Raw genomic sequence first — 10,103 nt, 5'->3', positions numbered from 1 at the left:
GAAGGGGTTCAATAAACCGTGGCAAAATCTCCGCAGCAAGTGGAAAACTTTAAAGCAACGCTACCTATCAGAACGACGCCTGTTGTGCAAGAGCGGAGCCGGGGGAAAGGCTAAAGTAAAGTTTAACTTTTACGGTGCCATGGACAGCATTTTAGGTCATCGGCCCATCGTGCAATCATTGGCGTCAGTTATCAACAGCATGGGTAAGTCCCAATTCTTTCATTTTTATATGGCCTGAAGTCAGCAAATGTGCTAACGTGAACATGCATGCTAACGCTAGGGACAGCTTAGTTACCATCTGTTGTAGGCCTGATTTAGATGTTGTAGTGCTACTATTGTAATTATATTCCATTATGTATTCCATGAATTATTAGATGCTGATGCCGAGGCAGACGAAGACGCCGACGATGAGGAACCAATTCCGGGGACTAGTACCACGGATTCGGAGGGTAAGCCAAGAATTTGCCATCTTTTAAAGTCACACCATATTGGCTGGCTGATTAGATCAGAAAAGAAATAGGACAATAACAAAGTGGGCTTACCGTCGTGACTATTTGTTTGCTGCTTTATTCCCTCTTAATATCTATCCTGCAAACCTGATCTGCCCAAATACAAAAAATAAACACTTAATTTGAGGAGAAAATGAAACGAGTAGTTAAAAAATATAAACTAGAGATTTTACACAGAACTATTCTTTTATCTGTCTTTCTGCAAAAGTTTCAGGTACATGTAAGATGCTTTCAAAAATAATTGAAGGTTCCAAATATCACAAAATGTACCAAGAGCAGTCTATTGACACACTAATACAGGAGGAAAAAAAGAATAAACATCCAAGACAATTTATATAAAAACTCTTTAGACTTTTGCACAGTATTGTGTATATATTTATTTATCTCATTATCCCTTCTTCTTGTCATTATAGCATCCTTTGATGTTTTGCCCATGCCGCTCCACGGCCCTGATGACGCCCCTGTGCCAGAAGAGGAAGCATCATCTCTACCCACACCTACACCTCAAGAGGCATGGAGACTGCCAAAGAAGCGTAGAGCCTCAACTACATCAGTGCACATGAGCCTGATGAGGGATCAAGCAAAACAAGATCAGGCCACCCTAAGCGCGATTTCTGATGCGCTTAATCGAGCAGTTCAATGTTTAGAGAGGGCAACAGATGTAGCAGAGCGCCATGCTCATGCTCTAGAAGTGATGGCTGAAGCTCGGCCTTTCCCCCAGCAACCACCTTCAGCATACAATCCCTACTTCCAAGGGCAGCAGCCTTTTGTGTACCACAACCAAGCACCTCCATCATATCAGCAGCAGCCTCCTCCTACATCTCCCTCAGATGAGTGGGGAGGTGATCCCCAGTCTTACAGAACATACCAAGCTTTGTAGGTCATAACACATACAACCAAGCTACCATGTTGCTATGTTAGTCACTTTAATGTTATTTACCTGTAAGTTTACATGCAACAGTTAATTGCACTAACTTTAACTAGGGATGTTGACGTTTTTGAGCTTTAATATGTGTGTACACAAACAGAGGCCCTCAGGTAGGCTACACTGACTGACTGACTGACTGACCGACTGACTGACAGCCATACAAAGATACACACAGAGAGAGAAAGTCAAGGAAAGCATGCAGCTCTGTTTTGTTAAGGAACTTTGCACAAAAAGGCTATTTGCCTGTTGCGATACTGTTCATTTTGGCAGCTTCTTCTACATGGGGCCATATTTATTTTTTCTTTGAAAAGGCACTGTTGTAAGAAGAAATATGAAGTGTTAACAAAAAGTTGTGTGAAACCACAAAAAAAAAAAAGTAACTGTTGCCATAGTGTACCTGTTCTCTGTAATGGCAGCTTATACAGTACATGGAGCCATATTGTTTTGTTCTTTGAAACGGCACTTGTATAAGACAATGAAAAAATATTTTGTGTTAACAAAATGTTATGTGAAACCACACATTAAACTTGAAACAGTAAACCATTGCTATGTGCTTGTGTGTTACTGTAATAACAATGTACACTCAAAGTGTGGGTAAAGGTAAACTTAACTTTACTTATGATTTCAGATTGTTTGCTTGTGTGGCTAAACTAACGAGCTGTGACCAAATGCTGTGCAAGAGCTTCTCTAATCGCAAGGCCTCCTGCATCTTGCTCCTGATGATATCCCTGGGGCTGTTGGGCATGGGGCACTGCAGGACCTAATGCCGCAGGTGGTAGCTGCTGTCTTTTCTCCTCGCATAGATTGTGGAGAACACAACATGCAGCCACCACCACCGGCATGAAGTTATAGTTTATGTCAGACTGCTTGGACAAGACACGCCATCTTGCCTTCAGGTGTCCAAAGGCATGCTCCACTTTCACACGGATGGCACTCAAGTGTTCATTGAAAGTTTCCTGTGTTGCTGTCAAATTGGGACCGGGGAAGCCCTTCATGACCCAGGGTAGTAGAGGGTATGCAGGGTCACCAGCAAGGAGTAGTGGCACTTGGACTCCCTCGATGTCCTTTGTTGCTTGGGGGTGTTTTGCTGGATATCTGAAGGCAACCCAAAAATATGTTTGTGGTTTGGTGTGGTACATTCCAAAACTCAGACTTTTAATATAAGTCAAAATCACCTAAACAGTCATTTCTGTAAGATATGGGGCCTTAAACACCCCAGAGTAACAAGTGAAAAATATTTCTTGTAACAGACAACTGCATATTTTCATGTTCCATTGGCTGTTTTTTATTAGAAACAAAAAACAAACATCTGTGGTGATATCCAGTAACATAATGTGTAATACCAATGTTGACCATGAGATGGCTCAGTGAGTTATGCAGAGACTGCAGTGGAAGACATGTAAATAAAAGTTCTAGCAGTCGATTAGATTAACATTACATTATCTACTGAAATTTTACAAGTTAGATGATTTTGACTTATTAAGTATAATGGCATATTTTGACAAAAATGTTGACAAATATACTTGGTAAGATTTGGAGTTTTACCTAAACAGATGCGATGTGACAAACACAGCAGCATCATGAGCGCATCCAGGTGATCCCACGGAGATATCCCTGATGATTAATCGATCATCAACCACGGCCTGCAGGACAATTGATGTCCAACCTTTCCTGTTTACATAATCGCGATAGCCATCACTTGGGGCACGAACAGGTATGTGAGACCCGTCGATTGCGCCGTACACCTGGGGTATTTTATGTGCCTCATAATTGCGCTGTGCAATCTCAAGTGCCTCGTTCACGCCTGGCAAACTGATTGTTCGCCTCATCAGCGTATCGCATATGGCTTGGCAAACCCCATACACACATCTGTGCACAGTGGTTTTGCTTACTCCAAATGTCTCACCTACAACCCTGTACTCAGAACAAGTAGCTAGTTTGTAAATGGCAATAGCTACTCGCTTTTGTGTAGGAAGTGCCTCGCGAGGGGATGGTAGGGCTGGTGCCACAAGAGGTCCAATAGCGTCGCAAAGCACGTTGAACGTTGCCCGGGACATTCTAAAATTCTGAATCCACAATTCGTTGGTGAATTCCTCGTTTACGATCCTCTCCCAGAAATCCATTATACGTGGCCGCTGCCATACATAAGGACTTTGCCTATAAACTATCATCCGCTGCCTTCTTCTTCTGTTTAAAATAGTCACGGCAGCAGCAGTAGCAAACGAAATCACATTGCCAACACCAAGGAGGCGACGCAATACGCCCGGGACGTCCATCTTCCTCAAAGTGGAGTCTCGCGAGAGAGATTCTACGAGAATACGTGAGACGGGACTTCAAACTCAACTTTAATGGAAACGCCTGCAAGTCGCAATTGTACTTTTTCGAAATTGTAGAAATATCGCAATTGTTTTGCGCAAAAGTGTAATGGAAACACAACTACTGATAACATCACAATCCTTGAATTATGACATCACTGATGATGTCACAAACAGATGGCATCATGGAGCCGCCTGTCGCTGCGTGCTCCAGAGGGGTCCACCAACACTGCTCATTTATCTGACTTCTGAAGCGGTATTCCTGGTCTTGAGAGAGAGCGTAGAGAGGCAGTAGAGAGAGAGGAGAGAGGGAGAGAGGAGAGGAGAGAGAGGCAGTAGAGAGTAGGGATGTCATGAGAACCGATACTTCGGTACCAAGTCGATACCAACATTCTGAAAACGTGACGGTACTCGCTTTCCTCCAATACCCAAAGTACCGACGGGAACCGAGGAGGCAAATCTGGTTGCTTCATTTGTGTTGTTTTTGGGCTGTAAATCAGCAGTTATCTGGCAACCTTTTTTTTTTTTTTTTTTTAAGACTCGCAGCCGTGAACACGTGACTACCTACCCACACACTACACACAGGAGAACAACATGCAACATGGCGGCGGCACCCGCATCTGCTTCTTCAACAACTAACCTGGCTAACGCTACCGCAGCTACTGCTACCTCACAGCACCTCGGCTGCGCCGTACAGAGGGTCAGCTGAGCAGGCACGAGAGGCTAGTGGTAGTCTGCTACCGCCATCTACCATCAGCAAGGCCCGTGAAGGTCCGTTAGCGGGCCTATTAGCGCAGCGACAGGAGGCCAGTGACTACCCGTCACCCCCGATCTCAAACAGCACAACGACGAGACGGCCTCCGACCATCAACAGCACTTCGGCTGCGCCAACTACCATCAGCAAGGTCCGTGTAGGTCCGTTAGCGGGCCTATTAGCGCAGTTGCCAAGAAAAACACCAAAAGTCGGGGATGGAAGTACTTTAGATTCGAGGCTGATGAGCATGGATTAATTATTGAACCCGATAAACCTGTATGCAAACGCTGCCGGAGCAGTTTCCAGACGAAAGGGGGAAACACATCCAACTTAGCGAAGCATCTAAAAGACCGACATCCAGACCTCTACAAAGATTTCAAGGTGAGTGCGTTTCATTTCAACGTAACGTAACGTGTTGTCATTGCCCATCTATTAATAACGTTACCTAAGCTAACGTTAAACAACCCTGAAATAATAAGATTTCAAGGTGAGTGCGTTTCATTTCAACGTAACGTAACTTGACAACGTGTTAACACATGTTGTCATTGTCCATCTATTAATAACGTTACCTAAGGTAATGTTAAACAAGCCTGAACTAATAAGTTATCAAACGTTTTGTTTGAGAAGGAAGGCTGGCATTGCTGTTTAGTTGTGTGTGTGTGTGCGCGGTTGGAATAGGCTACCGTTCACTCTGTCAAAAAAAACGATTAAAAAAAAAAACGTTTTAAATGTCACCACTCCATGTCAGTAAACTACTGCTTGCACTGTGTGTGTGTGTGTGTGTTGTTTTTATAGTCATTAAGCTGTAGCCTACCTTCTAAATTAAATATATATTTTCTTTCACAGTATGAGCCAGAGGAGGACTTGGACCAGGAGGACAGGGCCGGGCCAGGGCAAAGCCAGCAACAGCCACAGCAGCAGCAACAGCCAACAATAATGGAGGCTTTTCTGAAGCTCAAAAAATATGACCATGACTCACATGAAGCACGGAAATTAGATAGGGCAGTTGCTGAATTCATATGCATGGACAAAGTTCCTATCTACACCGTAGAAAAGCATGGATTCCAGAAAATGCTTGAAAAGTTCAACCCCAGATATGAGCTACCATGTAGGAATTACTTCATGTACACAGAGATCCCCAAACTCTACACTGAAACTAGAAACCTCATCACCACACAGTATTGTATTTTCTTTACTTTAAGGCTACATGCCACTTGTTCTGTTTAAACGCACACAGTATTGTTTGTTTTAAATAATGAAGGCTACACATCACTTCAAATGGTTCTAATAAAGGAGTGTATGTTGAACTACATGGGATTTATCGCTTTGTTTTTATTTTTACCGTGGTATCGAAAAGAATCGAGTATCGTGGAATTTCACTGGTATCGGCATCGACTACTACATTTCTGGTATCGTGACATCCCTAGTAGAGAGAGAGTAGAGAGGGAAAGAGAGTAGAGAGGGAGAGAGGAGAGAGGCAGTAGAGAGAGAGGAGAGTAGAGAGGGAAAGAGAGGAGAAAGGGAGAGAGGAGAGGAGAGAGGCAGTAGAGAGAGAGAAAGAGGAGAGAGACAGTAGAGAGGGAGAGAGGAGAGAGAGTAGAGTGGGAGAGAGGAGTGAGGCAGTAGAGGGGGAGAAAAGACAGAGAGAGAAAGTAGAGTTCCCAGCTCTCTCCTCGGTCCCAGAGGGGTAGCTGGCACACTGTGTGTGTGTGTGTGTGTGTGTGTGTGTGTGTGTGTGTGTGTTTGTGTGTGTGTGTGTGTGTGTGTGTGTGTGTGTGTGTGTGTGTGTGTGTGTGTGACAGAGTGAGAGTGTGTGTGAGTGAGTGAGAGAGAGAGAGAGAGAGAGAGTGTTTTTCAGGTTTCAAGTTTATTGTCATATGCCGGTAACAATGCAAAACATCCATCACCTGCAATGAAATGTCTTATGCTCAAAACCCACTCAACTTCACTGTTAAAAAAGACATAAAAGAAACATCAAAGGGAAGCAGAGAGTGTCTTAAAGGAATAAAAGCAAGTTAAAAAACAAACACAAAAACAGAGCCCCAATTTCATAGCAGTCAGGACACACAGACATACATAAACACAAGACAAATCTACATATAATAAAAAAATAATAATAATAATAATAAAAAAAGTGCTGTAGTACAATAGAAGCAACCAGTCAACACCCATTTAACAGCCTAATGCAGGGGCACTCAATTAAAATTCTAAGAGGTCCAGATAGAGAAAATGTCCTCAAGCGAAGGTCCGGAACATTGAGCTTGCGTTATGATTCAGTGCCATTGAACTTAGGCTACTTCAATGATTCCAGTAGCCTAATGGTACAACGTCTGTATGTAGTCAGTGACTGACTGTTAAATCAAAATAAACATCAATAATGTTTATTTACAGTTTTCATATTTAACTGGATTAATTATAAATAACTAGCCTACACTAATAATAAATAGCCTACATGTTCTTTTCTCATTTCAAGTAAAATAATGGCTGCATTTAGAAATAACACAACAGAGTGCTTTGGAAAAATTTGCATCTTAAAATAAAGTGCTTTCATTTTAGAAAAATAAGTTCCCCCTTTTCTTCCTTTTCTTAACTCTATTTCACATTTTATCAGTCAGGCTCTCAGCCAACAAACCTCCTTTTCTCTTGATAGAAGTGAGCTCCCACTCTGTTTGTCTGTGCCTGCCTGCCTGCCTGTCTGTCTGTCTTTCTATCTATCGGTCGCTCGCAATGCAAACTTTGCATGCCGTTGGACAGTGAATGTGTGTGCGCCCTGGATTTGAGTGTGTGTGCTCATGTGTGGCACTTCCATAGACAGCTGGTCAGGATCGCATCACACTTCACGAGACATACTGGTTTTGAACTGCTCGTGAGACCAATGAATGAACATGAGTCTGCCTGCTCTGGATTAAAACTAAAGCTTTGTTTTCACGGGCTACTCATTTCTTTTGAGCACGCGATGTGAAATACTTCTCTCGCATTTCTCCGAGTCTCGCCTCTCCTCCGTCCGTGTGTCAACTCTCCCGCAGCAGCAGCAGGCAGAATCGATTCGCTTGTTGATTGGCTGAAAAGCATCACGTGTGATGATTTACAGCGCATGCATTGGTCTGTGAGCTTCCTGACAGATAAACCAGTACCGTAAAGGCTAGAAAATGTGCCGGTTAACACATTGACTGCCAGCCTTTTTTCAATGCTGTGGGTAGGTTCTGCCAGGGGGGTTTTTGAGGATTCTAGGCTCATTTTACAAGAGCCGAGGATTCTTTTCTGTTAGGACTTCGTGAACACCAATCATCTAAAAAGAACTAATAGAATGTGTGCTTTCTCTGTCTAAAAGAGTTAGTTTGTAGAGTTAGCATGGTTTCAGCGTCAGAAAAAATATTCAGAGATAAACGGCTTTTTGTGAAATTCGATAGAACAGTCACTTTAACCATTCATTTTTGGCATCAGTAAGACCTAAACAATAGTTTTGAACAGTAATTTCCTCCATAACAGCAGGAAACTCCCCTCTGCTCAACTCCTCCCTCCGTGGGCGTTCTTCTTGGCTGCAGCGCCGTGTCACAAGCACTTTCCTACCTGTGCAAATGCACTTTCTCATACTCTCGACCTCTCAAATAAATTTCTGAATAGAAATTAAATTACTCTAAATTAGAGCGAAAAAGAAACAAAAAAGAATGGGTTGAAAATCCCATTCTAAAAGCCTTTTATGGCTGTTTCCAATTTGGTGCTATTTTGCAAGGCAAAATGGCCTGCTGCACCACAAGCTTGTCACCAGTCTCACTGCTTTGCAGCTGCTGTGCGGCTGTGCCTGTCTGAGCGGCCGCTCTTTGAGGAAGTCTGGTTGGACTCGCTCGCCCCTTGGAGCTTTGGCCGAGAGCCCTGATGAAGCCCCCGCGACTCCGGTCACATTTATGCCGCGTGTCTCAAAGTGTGCTCCACCCGCGATCCACTATGCAAACCTGCAATCCCGCACCGCCAGCAATCAGCGCGAAAACGAAAGCGCCTTCGCCAATCCACTTTCATGAGAATGGCTTCGTCACACTGCTTTTTGCTTGCCTTCCTCCTTCCTTGTCGCCACTTAGTGGGTCGGTGGAATGGGTTGTACACGTTGTACACGTCCAATACTTATATAAGAGATGTAAAAGGGTTAGATGCACATCCCACCGTCAAAAAAAAAAAATCGATTCTGACGACGTGTTAACGCGTCGTTGGCAGTCAACAGCTGGATTCTGAAAACGTGTTAACACGTCGTTGGCAGTGAACGTGTTAAAATAGAAATGCTCCGTGAAAATGTAACTATTCAGTGATTTGTAGGTTATAGGGCTCGGTCCGGATAGGACGGCGTCTGGGTCCGGATGCGGACCGGAGTCCGGACTTTGAGGATCGCTGGCCTAATGGTTTGTGGGTACAGACTGTCTCTGAATCTATTTGTTCGAGTCCGGATGCTCCTGTAGCGCCTGCCTGATGGCAGGAGCGTGAACAGGCTGTGGCTGGGATGGCTGGGGTCAGAGAGGATTAGCCTTCCACCTGCAGCGCTGGTTGTAGAGGTCCTGTATGGCTGGCAGCTGAGACCTGGTGATGCGTTCTGCCCATTTGACCACCCTCTGCAGAGCCTTACGATCCAGGGCGGTGCAGCTGCCATACCAGGCCGTAAAGCCGCCAGTCAGGACACTCTCTATAGTACACCTATAGAAGTTGGTCAGGATCCTTGAGTCCAAACCGAACCTCCTCAGACGCCGGAGGAAGAAGAGCCGCTGTCTAGCTGCCTTCACAACAACACCCGCGTGGTGTGTCCAGGTCAGATCATCACTGATGTTGATTCCCAGGAATCTGAAGTGGCTGACCCTCTCAACTGCCGCTCCCTCGATGTAGAGCGGGGGGTGCCCCTCTCCCTGATGCCTCCTGTAGTCCACGATCATCTCCTTGGTCTTGCTGATGTGAAGCAGGAGGTTGTTGTCTTGACTCCACGATGTCAGGGCCCTCACCTCTGCTCTGTAGGCCGACTCGTCTCCGTTGGTAATACAGCCGATATTGGTGGTGTCGTCAGCGAATTTTATGACTGTATTTGAGGTGTGTCTGGCCATACAGTCATAGGTGTACAGGGAGTACAGCAGGGGGCTGAGCACGCAACCCTGGGGGGCACCGGTGCTTAGTGTCAGTGTGGAGGAGGTGGTGTTACCAATCCGCACTGCCTGTGGTCTGTTTGACAGGAAGTCCAAGATCCAGCTGCACAGGGAGGTACTGACACGCAGGTCACGGAGCTTCATGATCAGTCTGAATGGTTCTATGGTGTTAAAGGCTGAGCTATAATCCACAAACAGCATCCGCAAGTAGGTGTTCCTCTGCTCCAGGTGGGAGAAGGCAGAGTGCAGCGCAAGAGCTACTGCGTCATCCGTGGACCTGTTTGGCCTATAGGCAAACTGTAGAGGGTCTAGTCCGGGGGGCAAGGAGGATGTGATGTGGACTTTAACTAACCGCTCAAAACACTTCATGATGGTAGAGGTAAGTGCTACTGGGCGGTAGTCATTTAAGCATGTTACATTTGGTTTTTTGGGGACTGGAATTATAGTGGTTTTCTTGAAGCATGTTGGGACTACAGACTG

The 10,103-nt window shown here is 44.8% G+C and overlaps 1 protein-coding gene and 1 long non-coding RNA gene across 2 annotated transcripts in view; both read left to right on the top strand.

Annotated features, from left to right (window-relative positions):
• LOC310779118 overlaps positions 1-2,067 on the top strand; it is a 2,196-nt gene extending 129 nt beyond the window's left edge. The window contains exons 1-3 of the long non-coding RNA XR_014552807.1: positions 1-203; positions 375-449; positions 923-2,067. The exon at positions 1-203 is cut by the window's left edge and continues 129 nt beyond it. This is a non-coding gene — a long non-coding RNA (uncharacterized lncRNA). The remainder of the gene's footprint in view (positions 204-374; positions 450-922) is intronic.
• Positions 1-10,103, top strand: part of poln (polymerase (DNA directed) nu) — a gene marked incomplete at both ends in the record, with an annotated part of 221,806 nt that overhangs the window by 126,826 nt on the left and 84,877 nt on the right. The window lies entirely within an intron of this gene.

Source organism: Poromitra crassiceps (assembly GCF_964638095.1).
Source record: "Poromitra crassiceps genome assembly, chromosome: 7".
In the NCBI taxonomy this organism is placed as follows: Eukaryota; Metazoa; Chordata; class Actinopteri; order Beryciformes; family Melamphaidae; genus Poromitra; species Poromitra crassiceps.
Note: the sequence above shows the minus strand (reverse complement) of the source record. Positions and strands in the feature narration are given on the sequence as shown.